This window comes from Hordeum vulgare, chromosome 7H (genome assembly GCF_904849725.1).
Source record: "Hordeum vulgare subsp. vulgare chromosome 7H, MorexV3_pseudomolecules_assembly, whole genome shotgun sequence".
Classification (NCBI taxonomy): Eukaryota; Viridiplantae; Streptophyta; class Magnoliopsida; order Poales; family Poaceae; genus Hordeum; species Hordeum vulgare.
The window spans coordinates 109,195,518-109,214,233 of record NC_058524.1 but is presented as its reverse complement, the minus strand read 5'-3'; the positions used below and the strand labels follow the sequence as shown (position 1 = coordinate 109,214,233).

Genomic DNA, 18,716 nt, shown 5'->3' with positions numbered 1-18,716 from the left:
AGGGCTGGAGCGGCATATTTGGGCGTTACGGTGAGAAGCAATCCTACGTCTGGGAAGGCCATCGTTCGGGTGTTGGCACCGGTCGGCTGACGCTTAGCATCGCCCCCTCCTTTGATGATTAAAAAATGTGTTTCATCAAACAAATAGGGCACAGGTCGGAACCTGATTTCATGTACTCAGACAATATTGTAGAAACACTGGATGGGTTCCAGGATGAAAGTCATCAAGATAAAGATATGAATTCAGATTTGTAGTGATTGACGATTGCATGGGCTAACAATTGCATTGGGTTGTATAGGAAGAAATGTTCCATACGTGGTTCATATGTATATAGCTTAGATTTGGGGAGAATATCATCAAAATGAGGGTATGCATCAAGATCAACATATACACATGGATATATTATGATTAAGAATATGCAATAAAATGACTAAGAGAAACAAATATTGAGTTTAGTGAATAAATCAAACTAACCAAGATAGAGTTCATTCGAGGAAACTAAAAATCTGTTCGTTTGGGCTTATAAGTTGAGCCAGGAAGGATCAAGCTCTTTGGTGAATGATTAGAGAGAATAATTCAAGATATTTCTTGAAGATATTTAAGGCCATCATGATCTCATGAGTTGGGCATCAAGTCTTGTAGCGAGTAATTCAAATGAAAAAATTATTGTAGCTCACAAGATATTTTGAGGAAGCATTTAGAAGAGTGGGTGATGAACAATATGATACTCATGCAGAAACTCAATATTGTCAAGAGAGAATTGATCCTTTTGTGATTTCTTGCTTAAATCTAAATGTTTAACTTTCCCATTCTCTTTCTTGTTGGAAATACAGAGATGCAATTCTTCACTAATAGTCCCTTCCCGTTTCCTCTCGTAAATAAAATATATAAGGGTGTATCGGATATAAAAATGGGGTGGGGGAGAGCACGCGAACGAATATAAAAATAAAACTTTTAACTGAGACTTGTGATCTGTGTTGGATTTTCCCTGAATAGGAACGGGTGATGCATCATAATATAGATAATTATTTCCCTCAGTGAGAACCAAAGTTATCGAACCAATAGAAGTAACATGCAACCCCCGTCTTCAGCGACTGCAAAAAAAAAGAAGCAAACACTTGCACCAAGTGCGAGCAAGAGGGTTGTCAATCCCCTTGGCCTTATTATTTGCAAACAAGTAAAGCGTGTAGATGATAGTTGATAATTTCAAAATAAATAAAAAGTAAATAAAAGCATAGAGGTAATTGCAGCGTTTGTAAATATGTTAGTGAATAGACCCGAGGCCAATAGTTTTCCCTAGTGGCATCTCTCATGCACTAAGCATACAGTGGGTAAACAAATTATTGTTGTACAATTGACAGAAAAGCGCATAGTTATGCAATATTTATTCACGACAATGATCATGTGCATATATGCATCACGTCCATATGCAAATAGGTCGACACCTGCGTGCACCTATTACTATTACTCCACCCATCGACCTGTATTCACTATGCATCTAGCTTATTAAGTAGAACAGAGTAATGCTTGGAGAACAATGACATGATGTAGACAAAGAGAACTCAATTGATATGAGTTAACCCCATCTTTTTTATCCTTAGTGGCAACAATACAAAGATGTGTCTTGTCCCCTCCTATGTCACTAAGATATATAGGACCAGCAGATTGAACCCACTACAACGCACACCACACACTAAAGAAAGATTGATCTAGTTGGCCGAACTAAATCAACAGATGAGAGAGATTTATGAAGCTATAATTATCATCAAAATAAGAATCAAATATGGAATTCAGAGAAGACTCAAATCTTTTATCATGAATAATCTGAAGATAAACCCAGAATTCATCAGATCCCAATAAATGCACCGCACAAAAGGACTACATCAGATAGATCAATGCGAACATGTGATGATCATTGTATTCAAGATCAAGAGAGAGAGATAGAGAGAGAGATAGCTATATAGGTACTAACTACGGACCCGTATGTCGGTGGTAAACTACTCACACATCACAATGGGAGCAACAAGGATGATGTAGAATTCCTTCGTAACTGACCCCCCTCCGGTAGGGCATCAGAAAAGGGCTACAGATGGGCACATGGCGGAACAGAGACTTGCAGGAGCGGAAAAAGTGTTTCGGGAGGCTCCTTGCGGTTTTTGGGATTTATTAGAATTTATAGGACATAGAGGGACGTAAGGAGGCATCACCGGGGCCCACCACACAACAGGGCGTGGCCACCCCCCTGGGTGCTCCCTGATGTGTGGTGGCCTCTAGTTTCCTCCCAAAGGTTCCACATCTTCTTTTAGTCCAGAAAAATTAACCAAAACATTTCGGGGCAATTGGACTTCATTTGGTATTGTAAACCTGAAAAGCCATAAAACATGAAGAAAACAACAACTCGTAGTGGGCAGTGGGTTACTAGGTAAGTGCTAAAACATAATATTAATCAATAAATAAATACCCCAAAAGTATCCTAGAATGATAATATTATAGCATGGAACAATAAAAATTATAGATACATTAGAGACGTATTAGCATCCCCAAGCTTAATTCCTCCTCGTTCTCGAGTAGGTAAATGATAAAAATAGAATTTTTGATGTGACATGTTGTACAACATGTAATCTAATGTAGGTATGATCATTGAGAAATGATGAATCAGTAAACATCAACATAGTAATATTCATGAACATCAACAACATAATCATCTTGTTTCTAAATATACGATCCTTAAAGAATGTTCACCCCCTATTCATTTTATCATATTAGCATGGCATGACTCTATCTTCACCACATAAATACAAATGTTAAGCACCACGGTGTCAAGACAGGCAATTGGATCGTATTTTTTAACGTGCTTCATCTTTTTATTACTCACGCAATATATGAGTGTGAACCATGAATATAGCATAAATGTGTAATATAATATGATGGTAGGTTTCAAAGGGGTGAAAGTGGATAAGAAAGTCTCTCATCAACTAAGCATATAAACGGTCTATGGATATGCCCATCAATAGATATCAATGCGAGGAGTAGGGATTGACATGCAAGAGATTCACTAGATCTATAAGTGTATGCAAGCTCAACTGAAGCTAAGTGGGTGTGAAGACCTCTGGCATTTGAGGAGGTCAGTCATCAGAATATACAAGCCAAGTTCTATAATGAAAAATTCCCACTAGCATATGGAAGTGACAAAACATGAGACTCTCTATATGAAAAACATGATGCCACTTTAAGCCACAAGCGTAGAAAAAGAGGTAGTAGCACCGTCCTGCTCTCTTTTCTTTCAATTGTTACTTTTTTCTCTTATTTCTTTTTTTTATTATTTTTTGCTTTCTCTTTTTTCTTCTTCTTTCATTTTTCATTCGGAGTCTCATCCCGACTTATCGAGGAATCATTGTCGCCATCATCCTTTCCTCACTCATACAGTACCCTAATAATGATGAGCATCACACTTTTATTTACTTACAACTCAATATGAAAAACGGTAATATAACTCTATATGAATGCCTCTGGTAGTGTACCATTATGTGCAATGATCTAGCATAGCAAAAGATATCAAAAAATAACAAGCCATGGAAATACCATGCTAGCTGTCTTACAATTATGAAAAGCAATAAGACAATGAAAGTACTAGTCATATAATGTGACGATGGAAGTTGCATGGCAATATATATCAAAATGGCTATGAAAATGCCAAGATAGATAGGTATGGTGGTTGTTTTGAGAAAGATATAATGAGGCTAACGTGCAGCAGAGCTTATCATGTCATGGGGTTTGGATGCACCGGCGAAGGTTGCACCTGTCCTTGAGGTGAGAATGGGCAATGCACAGTACTAGAGAGGTTAGCAAATATGTGAAGGTGTGAGTGCGTATATCTGATACGTCTCAAACGTATCTATAATTTTTGATGGTTTCACGTTGTTATCTTGTCTTCTTTGTATGTTTTATGTATATTTTTATAAATTTTTTGGGGACTAACTTATTGATTGAGTGCCAAGTGCCAGTTCCTGTTTTTCCGTGTTTTTGACTCTTTTCAGATCTGATTTTGGAACGGAGTCCAAACGGAATAAAATCTCCGAAATGGTTTTTTCCAGAACGAAAGAAGACCTGGGAGCCTTTGGGACAAGCCAGGTGGGCCCTAGGGAGCCCAGAAGCTTGCACCATGCCACCAGGTGGGGAGGGAGCGGTGGGCAAGCTTGTGGCTTCCCTGGCCGCCTCCTGACCTAGGTCTTGCGCCTATATATTCCTAAATATTCCGCAAAAAATCAGGGGAGCCTCGAAAATACTTTTCCGCCGCCGCAAGCTTCCGTTTACGCGAAATCTCATCTGGAGGCCCTTCCCGGCACCCTGTCGGAGGGGACTTTGGAGTTGGAGGGCTTCTTCATCATCATCATCGCCCCTCCAATGACTCGTGAATAGTTCACTTCAAACCTACGGGTCCGTAGTTAGTAGCTAGATGGCTTCTTCTCTCTCTTGGATCTTCAATACAAAGTTCTCCATGATCTTCATGGAGATCTATCCGATGTAATCTTCTTTGGCGGTGTGTTTGTCGAGATCCGATGAATTGTGGATTTGTGATCAGATTATCTATGATATATATTTGAGTCTTTGCTGATTTCTTATATGCATGATTTGATATCCTTGTAAGTCTCTCCGAGTCTTGGGTTTTGTTTGGCCAACTAGATCTATGATTCTTGCAATGGGAGAAGTGCTTGGTTTTGGGTTCTGCCATGTGGTGACCTTTCCTACTGACAGTAGGGGCAGCAAGGCACACATCAAGCAGTTGCCATCAAGGGTAAAAAGATGGGGGTTTTATCATTGGTTTGAGATTATCCCTCTACATCATGTCATCTTGCTTAAGGCGTTACTCTGTTCTTATGGACTTAATACACTAGATGCATGCTCGATAGCGATCGACGTGTGGAGTAATAGTAGTAGATGCAGACAGTATCGGTCTACTTGTTTAGGACGTGATGCCTATAGAAATAATTATTGCATAGATATCGTCACGACTCTGCACAGTTCTATCAATTGCTCGGCAGTAATTTGTTCACCCACCGTCTACTTGCTTTCATGAGAGAAGCCACTAGTAAACACTACGGCCCCTGGGTAGATTCACATCTATCGTTTACATCTCCTCTTTTACTTTGCTTTGTTACTTTGTTGCTTTCAGTTCTCACTTGGCAAACAATCTATAAGGGATTGATAACCCCTTCATAGCGTTGGGTGCAAGCTTTTGAGTTTCTGCAGGATCTTGAGATACTCTTCCGCCGGATTGATACCTTGGTTCTCAAACTGAGGGAAATACTTACCGTCGTTGTGCTACATCACCCTTTTCGCTTCAAGGGAACACCAACGCAGAAAGATCAAGCCAAGTATTCTCCCGTCGACGTGCCCTATCTCTGGCGCCGTTGGAAGGTCTTTGATGCAGTAGCAGACGTATTTCTGGCGCCGTTGCCGGGGATACACAGCAAACATCAGAAGTATTTCTGGCGCCGTTGCCGGGGAGGAGAAATCAAGATCAATCCAAGTAGGTCTCACGAACTCTTCTCTTGCATTTACTTTTGTTGCCAGTTGCCTCTCATTTTCCTCTCCCCCACTTCACATTTGCCGTTTTCATTTGCCCTTCTTCTTTTGCCTTTGCCGGTTTTCTCGCTTGCTTGTGTGCTTGTTTGTTTGTTGAAGTCATCATGGCTGAAAACACCAAACTTTGCGACTAGAAAATATTTTTGTTTCTTGTTCTTTCGCTGAAAATTACAATAAAAATGGAATTCAGGATGCCTCATATGCTCCATCTTTTCAATGTCTTTCGTGAGCATGATGGGAAGGAAAATTGTGCTCAAGTGCTGAAAGAAGAATTACATAGAATGCTTGGCATAGAATATGTGAACGATGAGCATGATTGCAATGTCCTTAGCATGAATTCTTTGAATACCCATGATGCTAATGATATGCAAAGCCACAAGCTTGGGGATGCTATATTTGATGAAGATTGTCTTTTTAGTTCTTCCACTTTGAATGATCAAAATTATTTTGATGAAAGCATGCCCCTTATCTATGATGATTATTGTGAGGATACTTATGCTTTAAAGAAGAGGGATGATAAAACTTGTCATACTCTCGGGAACCCCTTTGCTAAACCTTGCTTTTTCATTGTGGACACAATTTGTAGTCCTCAACTCTTTTACGATATTCCTACTACTATTCTTGAGAATAGATTTCCTTATGTGGAGAGTAGTAAAATTTCTATGCTTGTAGATCATGAAAAGAATGCTTTAGGTGCTCGTTATATTGTTGAATTCATTCATGATGCTACTGAAAATTACTATGAGAGAGGATCATATGCTTCTACTTATTGCAATAGTATCAAGCTTCCTCTCCATATGTTGAATTTTTTGAAGCTATGCTTGTTTTGCCTTACTATGCTAGTTGATTATTGCTCCAATAAATTGTTTGATCACAAAATACCTATGCATAGGAAGTGTGTTAGACTCAAATGTGCTAGCCATTTGCTCCATGATGCTCTCGTTGTATTTCAATCCTTACCTTTTATGTGAGCATCATTGAAATCAATGCCTAGCTAAGGGCGTTAAACGATAGCGCTTGTTGGGAGGCAACCCAATGAATTTATACTTTTTCTTTCTGCTTTGTGTTTTCTAGACTTTCATAATTCTGTTATGATTGTGTTTTTTGTGTTTCTTTTTGCGTTTGTGCCAAGCAAAACCGTTATGATTAGTCTTGAGGATGATCGTTTGGTCATGCTGGGAAAGACAGAAACTTTCTGATCACGAAAAGAATTTTCATTTTTTTTATGTAAGAGCTTTTGGGTTGATTATTTTTGCTGCTGATTGCTACGCAAATTCTTCAGACTTTCGTAATTTTTCAGAATTTTTGAAGTACCAAAGGTATACGAAATATACAGATTGCTACAGACTGGTCTGCTGTTAACAGATTCTGTTTTTGTTGTGTTGGTTGCTTATTTTGATGAAACTATGGATAGTATCGGGGGGTATTAGCCATGGAAGATTGAAAGTACAGTAACCCAACATCATCACAAGTAGAATTTAAGTTTGCTACAGTACCTAAGGAAGTGGTGGTTTGCTTTCTTGTACTAATGTTATCACGAGTTTCTGTTTAAGTTTCGTGTTGTGAAGTTTTCAAGTTTTGGGTGAAGTTCTTATGGAAGAAAAGATAAAGAGTGGCAAGAGCTCAAGCTTGGGGATGCCCAAGGCACCCCAAGAGATTCAAGGATGCCGTAAAATCCTAATCTTGGGGATGCCCCGGAAAGGCATCCCCTCTCTCGTCTTCAATCCATCGGTAACGTTACTTGGGGCTACATTTTTATTCACCAGATGTTATGTGTTTTTGCTTGGAGCGTCTTGTATCGTAGGAGTATTTTATTTTTATTTTTTTGTTGTGTCACAATCATCCTTGCTGCACACCTAGAGAGAGACATGCACACACCGTGATTTTGTCGAGCTTCACTTATATCTTTTGGTAGACAATTCAGCTCACATGTGCTTCACTTATATCTTCTGAGCTAGATACTTTTGCTCTTTGTGCTTCACTTATATCTTTTAGAGCGCAGCGGCGCGTGGCTTGGTAGTTGATCTATGCCTTGAAAGTAGTCTCAAAAGGGGTAGTTATCCAAAGGGATACGAAAACTTCCTCCTTCATGTGCATTGAATAGTTAGAGAAGTTTGATTCATCTCAATTAGTTTTGAGTTGTGGTTATGGTAATGTTAAAGTCATGCTAGTAAGGTGTTGTGGATCTAGAAATACTTGTGTTGAAGTTAGTGATTCCCGTAGCATGCACGTATGGTGAACCGCTATGTGATCAAATCTGAGCAGGATTAGTCTATTGATTGTCATCCTTTGCGTGGCGGTCGGGATCGCACCATGGTTTATACCTACCAACCCTTCCCCTAGGAGTATGCGTTGAATGCTTTGTTTCGATTACTAATAAAACTTTTGCAACAAGTATATGATTTCTGGATGACTAATGTTGAGTCCATGGTTCAGATGCACTTTCCCCTTCCACCATCACTATCTTCTTAGTGTCGTGCAACTTTCGCTGGTGCACAAAACCCACCATTAGCCTTCCTCAAAACAGCCACCATACCTACCTACTATGGTTTTTTCAAAGTCATTCCGAGATATATTGCCATGCAACTACCACCATGATATGTTCCACCACGTCTACATTGCCTTTGCATAATTGTAAGATAGCTAGCATGATGTTTCCATTGATGTCTATGACATGCTAGATCGTTGCCACGGTACACTACCGAAGGCATTCCATATAGAATCATAATTGCTCTAAGTTCTGAGTTGAAAGTGTGATGATCATCATTATTGGAGCATTGTCCCATGTGAGGAAATAAAAGAGGCCAAAGAAGCCCATAAAAAAGAGGCCAAAGAGCCCACCAAAATAATAAAAAAAAGAGAAAAAGAGAGAAGGGACAATGCTACCACTTTTTCCACACTTGTGCATATTGAGCACCATGATCTTCATGATTGATAGTCTCTCATTTTGTCACCACCATATAGCTAGTGGGAAATTCTCATTATATAACTTGGCTTGTATATTCCAGTGATAGGCTTCCTCAAAATTGCCTTAGGTCTTCGTGAGCAAGCAAGTTGGATGCACACCCACTAGTTTTCTTTAAGAGCTTTCACATACTTGTAGCTCTAGTGCATCATTTGTATGGCAATCCCTACTCATTCACATTGATATCTATTGATGAGCATCTCCACAGCTCATTGATATGCCTAATTAATGTGACTATCTTCTCCTTTTTGTCTTGCAAACTCCACCACATTCCACACCATCTATAGTGCTATAACCATGGCTCACGCTCATGTATTGCGTGAGAGTTGAAAATGTTTGAGAAAGTAAAGGTGTGAAACAATTACTTGGCCAATACCGGGGTTGTGCATGATTTAAATTCGTTGTGCAATGATGATAGAGCATAGCCAGACTATATGCTTTTGTAGGGATAACTTTCTTTTGGCCTTGTTATTTTGAAAGTTCATGATTACTTTGCTAGTTTGCTTGAATTATTATTGTTTCCACGTCAATAGCAAACTATTGTTTTGAATCTCATGGATCTGAACATTCACGTCACATAAGAGGAATTACAAAGGACACCTATTCTAGGTAGCATGAAAGCATCAAAAATTCATTCTTAGCACTTCCCTACTCGAGGACGAGCAGGAGTTAAGCTTGGGGATGCTTGATACGTCTCAAACATATCTATAATTTTTGATGGTTTCACGCTGTTATATTGTCTTCTTTGTATGTTTTATGTATCTTTTTATATCTTTTTTGGGGACTAACTTATAGATTCATTCCCAAGTGTTAGTTCCTGTTTTTCCATGTTTTTGACTCTTTTCAGATCAGATTTTGGAACGGAGTCCAAACGGAATAAAATCCCCAAAATGATTTTTCCCGAACGAAAGAAGAAAAGGGAGCCTTTGGGCCAAGCTAGGTGGGCCACAGGGAGGCCACAAGCTTGCACCACGCCACCAGGGAGGAGGCGGCGGTGGGCCAGCTTGTGGCTTCCCTGACCGCCTCCTAACGTAGGTCTTGCGCGTATATATTCCCAAATATTCCGCAAAAAATCAGGGGAGCCTCGAAAATACTTTCCGCCGCCGCAAGCTTCCGTTTCCGCGAGATCTCATCTAGAGGCCCTTCCCGGCGCCCTGCCGGAGGGGACTTTGGAGTTGGAGGGCTTCTTCATCATCATCATCACCCCTCCAATGACTCGTGAGTAGTTCACTTCAGACCTACGGGTCTGTAGTTAGTAGCTAGATGGCTTCTTCTCTCTCTTGGATCTTCAATACAAAGTTCTCCATGATCTTCATGGAGATCTATCCGATGTAATCTTCTTTGGCGGTGTGTTTGTCGAGATCCGATGAATTGTGGACTTGTGATCAGATTATCTGTGATATATATTTGAGTCTTTGCTGATTTCTTACATGCATGATTTGATATCCTTGTAAGTCTCTTCGAGTCTTGGGTTTTGTTTGGCGAACTAGATCTATGATTCTTGCAATGGGAGAAGTGCTTGGTTTTGGGTTCTGCCATGTGGTGACCTTTCCCAGTGACAGTAGGGGCAGCAAGGCACACATCAAGCAGTTGCCATCAAGGGTAAAAAGATGGGGGTTTTATCATTGGTTTGAGATTATCCCTCTACATCATGTCATCTTGCTTAAGGCGTTACTCTGTTCTTATGGACTTAATACACTAGATGCATGCTGGATAGCGGTCGAAGTGTGGAGTAATAGTAGTAGATGCAGACAGTATCGGTCTACTTGTTTCGGACGTGATGCCTATAGAAATAATCATTGCATAGATATTGTCACGACTCTGCACAGTTCTATCAATTGCTCGGCAGTAATTTGTTCACCCACCGTCTACTTGCTTTCATGAGAGAAGCCACTAGTAAACACTACGCCCCCCGGGTCTATTCACATCTATCGTTTACATCTCCGCTTTTACTTTGCTTTGTTACTTTGTTGCTTTCAGTTCTCACTTGGCAAACAATCTATAAGGGATTGACAACTCCTTCGTAGCGTTGGGTGCAAGCTTTTGTGTTTGTGCAGGTTCTTGAGATACTCTTCCGCCGGATTGATACCTTGGTTCTCAAACTAAGGGGAATACTTACCGTCGCCGTGCTACGTCACCCTTTCCGCTTCGAGGGAACACCAACGCAGAAAGATCAAGCCAAGTATTCTCCCGTCGACGTGCCTATCGCTGGCGCCGTTGGAAGGTCTTTGGTGCAGTAGCAGAAGTATTTCTGGCGCCGTTGCCAGGGATACACAACAAACATCAATATCCATGTATTCACATTAATCATAAAGAGCTCACATACTTATTGCAAGATCTTATTAGCTTCCTCAAAGCAAAGTACTACTCGCATGCCCCTAGGGAGGAGGTTGGTAGGAGTTAACTATCCCGCGCCCCCGACCAAAACAACACTAGCATTTCAACGAGGAATAAGAATGCTCACACATCATCACCATGCCATAAATATATTTGGACGAAGAGTGAGTTAACACCCCCTAATTTATGGTACTTTTACTAACCAATGATCATGCACTCATATCCTTTCACATTACCACATTAATATCATGAACCCAAAGTTTCTCTTTTATGTGCTACATGAAGGTTTTGATTCACTCATTGAATACCTATTATTTTTTGGAATAGTCTTAAAGCCCATGCAAATTATGGTCTCTATTTCTTAAGTCTCAAAAAATATAAGTGAAGAGTGAGTGTGTAATTATTTCTTTAAAATCTATACGCCACCGTGCTCTAAAAAATATAAGTGATGTAATAGAGCAACTGCTAAGCTCAAAAGATATAAGTCAAACACAAAGAATTTTCTAACAAATCGTGGTGATATTGTGTTTCTCTGGAGTGGGTATGTTCAACGAACAATTATTGTGAGAAACAAAAAAAATCAAACTATAGCAAGCGACGCACCAAGCAAAATTCATATCATGTGATGATTAAAAATATATCTCCAAGTGACATACCGATAGATTGCGACGAAAGAGGGGATTGATGTCCCACAAGCGTATGGGATCGCAGCAGTTTTCGAGGGTAGAGTATTCAACCCAAATTTGTTGGTTCACACAAGGGAAGCGAAAGAATATTCTCGAGTATTAGGAGCTGAGTGTGTCAGATTCAAGCACACCTGAAAGATTAGTGTCTGCAAGCAAAGTATCAGTAGCAAACTAGTATGATAGCAACGGTGCCAAAAACTATCTGTTGATGGCAGACTATTCCTAACTGTTGTATCAATGGCGCGAGTAAAAAGCACATTGACGGGGGATTATTCTTGAGAAGAATGCTTCCCCGGCTACGGCTCCAGAAAAGTCTTGCAACAAGTAACAACGAAGTGGCAAGGAACAACAGTAGCAGTAGCAACAACAGTAGCAGCAAAGTGGCCCAATCCCTTTAGTAGCAAGGGACAAGCCAAGACAAAGTAATTTAGCAAGGACCAGTAGTAAAAGACTCGTAGGCATTGGATCGGTGATGGATGAGTATGACGGATATGATTCATCATGTAACAGCAATAACACGGAGATATAAGTAACTAGCTCCCGTTGGTCAATCTAATGTAGGCATGTATTCCGTATGTAGTCATACGTGCTTAGGGAAAAGAACTTGCATGACATCTATTGTCCATCCCTCCCGTGGCAGCGGGGTCCTAATGGAAACTACGGGATATTAAGGTTCTTCTTTTAATAAAGAACCGAACCAACGCATTAACACGCGGTGAATACATGAACTTCTCATAATATGGTCATCTCAGGGAGTGGTTCCGGCTATTGTCACTCCGAGGTTGCCGGGTCATAACACATAGTAGGTGACTACAACTTGCAAGATAGGATCTAAAACACACATATATTGGCGACAACATAATAGGTTCAGATCTGAAATCATGGCACTCAGGCCCTAGTGACAAGCATTAAGCATAGCCAGGTAGTAGCAACATCAATCTAGAACATAGTGGATACTAGCACTACTAGGAAAAGGCCTGCTAGTGGCGCACCTATTTTGGCTACTAATGGCGCACTATAGGTGCGCCACTAGCATCACACCATTAGATTTTTTAACTAATGGCACACCACATGTGCGTCATTAGTATCTGGTGTACTAATGGCGCACCAGGCAGTGCGCCATTAGTATAGCTCATGGTGCGCCATTAGTATGCCTCCCAGGTTCGCCATTAGTATGCCTCCCAGGTGCGCCATTAGTAGGCCTCCCAGGTGCGCCATTAGTATGCCTCCCAGGTGCGCCATTAATATGCCTCCTAGGTGGGCCATTAGTATAGCTCATGGTGCGCCACAGGTTATACTACCAGCTCTAAAAATATTCAATTATTATCCTCACACCCACAAGAAGGTTCAAGATAAACACATATTACACCAGAATGAAAATATGTTTATAAACATGCACATACGTTGAACGCAAGTTGACAAACAAATTAACCTAGAGGAAGCATAGTTGACCATCTTAACAATCATCTAGAACACACAAGTCACAAAAAGATAAGGACTATTGGTTACTATGAGAGACTTCAAATGGTCCAGAACACACAAGTTTGTATCTACATGCACAAAGTGCAAGCTCCAAAACACTCGAAACACCAAATGGTCTACAAGACAATAAGGTCCATGATTACAGGTTGGTTGGTCCATAAACGCTAGAGAGTCATCATGTCCATGTGCATCAATAGGTTGAGTACCTGAAAACATTTTGCACAAATTTGTCTAAGAAAGTGGAACCAGATGTAGGTGCATTCATCACGACCTTCCACATAATTAAGGACAGAAACATCTATCTAAATAAATGACAAGAATACAACACAAAAGACAGATAAAATTAAGTTGGTTAGCTTGTAGAAGCAAGGATAGTGGTGAGCTCAGGCAGCTTTGAAATATGATTCTCTAGAATAAATTGAGTTGTGTATAATTGTATATACCACCTGAAAAATGATGCCTTTAGTATAAACCATGGAAGCCAGATTTCATATGACATCGCTTCGACCGACTTTGGCATTGTATTTTTTTCAAAATTACACTACTCTAAAATTACAGGATTATAATGATGAGTTTAATCAACCACCAGATACACTTGTATCTGGGAGGAAATTTTTTCAGTCGGCAATTATTTTTTATCTACAAAATCAGAACTTAAACCTTGTTGTTGCTATAATAAAAACTTGCACATTCAGTTTTAATTCGCGAAAGATGGGTTTCATCTCTCAGTTCTATTTCTAAAAGTGAATGGCACAACTAATCACAAACCTCCTACAATCTGACTAGTATATGATTTTCATCAACCACCAAATGAGTCATACTAAGCTATCATATGCGTATTCTCAAGATACAGTAGCAGGTGAACAAATATTCAGTGTTAATGAGCGTGATATATCACAGAAATTGCCATTGCTTTGCTTGGCAAATGATTTGGACAAACATAAAGTAAAAAATGAACAATGTGCAAGTTTCTCCTACCGGCATTCACCCCATTGATATCCTGTGTGAGAATGAGATCAGGCGATGCATCAAAATCACTATGCCCAATCACCGAGAACAAAATCTCTTCCTTCAGAAAAGTAATCAGGAGAAAAAGAACTTATGTTAACTAAGTAAATAAGCAACTCAGAGGACCTCGAAATATTCTTGTAAACTTAGTGCTTAGAACAAGATTCCATAAGGCTTACCAACGAAATGTCATGGTTAGTAACGAGAGTGTAATTTGTCTTCTTCTCAAAGTGTTTCTTTCAGCATATGCCAACTCTGAATAATTTAGAAGTAACAAGATTATCAAATTTGAGAATGTTCAAGAGAAAATGTGCAATACTTGCTAGGCAAACTCATAATTATGGATTATCAGGTGAAAAAAAAACAATTCACATAGCTAAACAACTGTTTTGGTCGTTAGATAAACAACTTCAGATAATTCTTCAACTATCCAAGGTATATCCCAACAAGGACAAGTCCACGGCAATTTGTGGGAGTGTACCGTTTGTTGCGACGTGCACAGTAAGCGACGGGCGGGCAGCCGGGGTTCAGCCCAACAAGGACAAGTCCACGGCAGAGATTGCTGCCATGAAAAAGGTGCGGTTTTTTCTTGGATCAGGAATGCGTTTGCTGGGCAATATTATTACTACGGACTACTCCCTCCGTTCCTAAATATAAGTCTTTTTAAAGATGTCACTAAAGGACTACATACGGAGCAAAACAAGTAAATCTATGCTCTAAAATATGTCTATATACATCCGTATGTAGTCTTGTAGTGAAACCTTTAAAAAGACTTATATTTAGGAACGGAGGGAGTATTTGCTAGAATGTGTATGTTTGCTGGACCGACATCATCTACAAAAATCTGTCCCAACTCTGGAAGAGATTTCTGGCCATGGGACAAATGCACAAGCTACACTCCGTGTATCTGCATGCACCAATCTGTACAGTGGCGGCTACATGGGTCTTCCTATTAATTCACATGGTGAATTTCTCAGGGTCCAATTAACCCTTAACCCTGATGAGCTGCTTAAAGCACAATGCTTGGGGAAGGATTTCCTTGCCATCATTCAACATCTACAGCTGACCATGCATCACATTTTTCTTCGGTTACAGCAGCTGAGCAAGGGTACGGCTTCAGCAAAAGCAACCAGAGTCATCAATCTCTACTTGCTGTGCCAAACATAGATGTCCTCATCTGTAGCGTGCAAGAAGAATTCCCTTTAAGTGAATATGGCCTAAGCAATCATTCAAGTATTACCTTGTAAATTATCTTGTCTGAACAATCTAGAATTGACTGCAAACAAGTCTCTAAATTTATTAGATCTAATAAATAGAAAGACAAGTGGTCAGACTAACTTGCTTAAACTTGTACGTCTGTACTATAGCCTGCTCCCTGCTGGACGCTGGATAGTGCACGAAGAAAATTTTGTATGTGAGAGCACTGATAGATGGATTCAGTTCGACTAGACACGGTAAATGCAGCAGTAGCAACAAGCATCGTTGAGTAACGGGAGGGAGGTGGGTTTCCGGCCGGCCGTACGCACCTCCGTGGGGGAGCTCAGGGCCAGCGTGACGGAGAGGTCCATCCGGTCTGATGCCGGCCAGGGGCGGCGGATCTCGACGGCCGCACCAACGGCCGGGGCGGAGGCAGCAGGGGCGGCGCGGCGGGGTAGAACAGGGACGGCGGTGGCGTCCACGCGCGGCGATGGTGCCGCCGGCGCGGGCGTGGACGACCATCTTGAGGAGCTCGTGTGCGCCGCCCGGCGTCGCCATCCTCCCGCACGGCGGCGGGTGGGGACGAGGCGGCCCCTCCTTGGCGGGCTCGACAGGGCGCCGGTCGAGGCTGCGGTGGGGCACCGGTCGAGGCTGCGATGGGGCGCCGGTCGAGCGGGTGGGGGAGCCGGTAGAGGGTGGGGTGGGGCGCCGGTCGAGGATGCGATGGGGCGCCGGTCGAGCGGGTGGGGGGAGCCGGTAGAGGGTGGGGTGGAGCGCCGGTGGAGCAGCCTCTGTTCAGGGCGCTGGTGGAGCAGCCTCTGTTCAGGGCGCCGCTGAGATCTGGGGAGGCTGCGGGAGGGAGAGGGAAGGGGATAGCGCGCGGTCGATTTGTGAAAAAAATCATTGGCGCGCGGTCGATTTGGGGAAAGCCCGCGTGATATTTCGGTTATGTACCGCGTTTTTTTTTGCAAAACTACTAATGGCGCACCACCAGCTGGTGGTGCGCCATTAGTAGTTTTGCAAAAAAAAATATATAGTAGTGGCGCACTGGGTTCCCCGCCGCGCCCTCCGGGATGGTGGCCCCGGACGACAGCATCCGTCGCAGCATCTCCTCCCAGGTCGCCGTCTCCGCCTTGCTAGCCATCTCCCCCTCCCCTTCCTCCGGCGCAAAGGAGCAATCCGCCGAACACCCGTCGGGCAAGGGCGCAATCCAGCAAGACTCGGAAAAGCTCTAACCTTTGGTGGGGAATTTGTCGGCTTTGCAGTCGTGGACGCCGCCGCCGCCGCCTATCCGTCCTGGCTTGCACGGACGACGGTCAAGGGCCTACGCTCCCCGCCCCGCCAACCACCACCACACATCGCCAAGCGGGACCCTCGCCGGTCAACCGGAGACGCGGGGGAGGGAGGGGAGGAAAGAGCGAGAGAAATCCGGGGCGTGGACGAGCGGGATCTCTCCGGGGCGTGGACGAGCGAGGCGGGATCTCGGTTGGATTTGGGAGAGGAGAGGCAAGGGCAGAGGCAGAGAGCAGTGCGGGTTAGCAATGGCGCACCCCCGAGCGGTGCGCCATTAGATTTTTTTTGATAGCAATGGTGCATCTCCATGCAGTGCGCCATTAGTAATCTTTTTTTATATAGCAATGGCGCATCCCAGAGAGGTACGCCATTAGTAATCTTTTTTTTGGATAGCAATGGCGCACCCTAGAGAGGTGCGCCATTAGTAATATTTTTTTTGGATAGCAATGGCGCTCGGGGGGGGGGGGGGAGGGAGGGGGTGGGTGGTGCGATCGACCGATTACTGGGCATCTACACATTTAGAGAATAATTTAGCATTGCACATCCTACTAGAATGAAAATATCACCTCTTTTGTGTTCCACGTGAAAAGTGATTCCAAATTTGCAGATAGACTGAAGGTCAAGGTCACCTATCACATTTGTTTTCAGAAATTTGTCAGTGGTGCTACAATAGAAGTACTCCCTCCGTTCGTTTTGAAATAGGGCGGCGTAAAAGCACAAACCTTGTCGTTCCCATCGATCTATTTGTGGAATCGATTTATCTTCGTTACCTACGGGAGCACAAGAGAATCAATAATCAGGCGTTACTACATGTATAAAACAGGAACAAGCAGGGGGGTTGAAGGCGTGCGTTCCACAACAATGAGAAAATGATGTCTGATAAAGCAACAAACTTTCCGGTGACCACAAGGAACAAGGCATGGAATCTGAACCCAACTTTCATACAACTCGTAAGAGCCTAAACACTTGTACTCGTATAGAATACTAGGTAAAAGAATATCCTGGTACAATGAACCTGTCCTGCCAAGATGCATCCGGGCAGATCGACGAATTCACGGACAGAGAACTGGCCAGATTCCCAAAAGCTCACCCCCACCGGCGACGTCGAGCCCCGAAACCTACTACTGGGCTCCTTGCAGGATAGCGAAATTCCGGCGTTACTACTGGCGACACCACCTTCGCGAATCGCATGACAGATTCAGGCGAGCGCTCGCGGTTCAGAGGGCTCAACTGCAGAAGACCGCTCTAGACAGAGGCCAGGAGAGGGGAGGGGCTGACGACATACGTACATGGGCTTGGGCCTCGACGGAGGGGACGTGGAAGGCATCGAGTGCGGAGGCGGCGGCGTAGGCGGCGACGAGGAGGAGCGGCATCTCCATGGACGAGGGCGAGGGCAGATGATAGGCGAGGGTGGGGGAGGGGGTGGGCGGCGTCTCCGTGGACGAGGGTGGGGGAGGGGGTGGGTGGTGCACTCGGGTGGGAGGGAGGGGGTGGGTGGTGCGCTCGGCCGATTCCGTTCGGGGGAACCGGGCGAGGAGACACGGGACGGTGCGGGGGGTCGGCGGCGGCGGTGGAGCGGGAGAGGGTGTGGGGGGTCGGCGGCGGCGGCGGTAGAGCGGGGGAGGGTGCGGGGGGTCGGTGGCGGCGGTGGAGCGAGGGAGGGTGCGGGGCATCGGCGGCGGCGGTGGAGCGGGGGAGGGTGCGGGGGGTCGTCCGTGGCCTGTGGAGCGGGGGAGGGTGCGGGGGGTCGTCGGTGGCGGTGGAGCGGGGGAGGGTGCGGGGGGTCGTCGGCGGCGGTGGAGCTGGCCGGGGAGGGTGCGGGGGGTTGTCAGCGGCGGTGGAGCGGGGGAGGGTGCGGGGGGTCGGCGGCGGCGGTTGAGCGGGGGAGGGTGCGGGGGGTCGTCGGCGGCGGTGGAGCGGGTCGGGGAGGGTGCGGGGGGTCGGCGCCGGCGGTGGAGCGGGGGAGGGTGCGGTGGGTGCTCGGCGGCGGTGGAGCGGGGGAGGGTGCGGGGGGACACTATTGGGACACTATGATGCAAATGAAGTGAGGAGGAGGAGGCACCCGAGACAAGCTTGGAGGAGGAGGTGGAGAGAATGAAAGTGGGAAAAGTGAGTGTGGTAGGTGGCTGTCCAAAATATCTAGCTGGCCCCAGGTTACTAAT

At 43.9% G+C, this 18,716-nt stretch overlaps 1 long non-coding RNA gene across 1 annotated transcript; it reads right to left on the bottom strand.

The window, feature by feature from the left end:
• Nucleotides 1-13,060: 13,060 nt before the first annotated feature.
• Nucleotides 13,061-14,536, bottom strand: LOC123409198. The gene is made up of 3 exons (XR_006612834.1): nucleotides 14,244-14,536; nucleotides 14,035-14,125; nucleotides 13,061-13,262 (listed from the first exon to the last, which is right to left on the bottom strand). It is a non-coding gene; the product is annotated as an uncharacterized LOC123409198 (long non-coding RNA).
• Nucleotides 14,537-18,716: the final 4,180 nt, after the last annotated feature.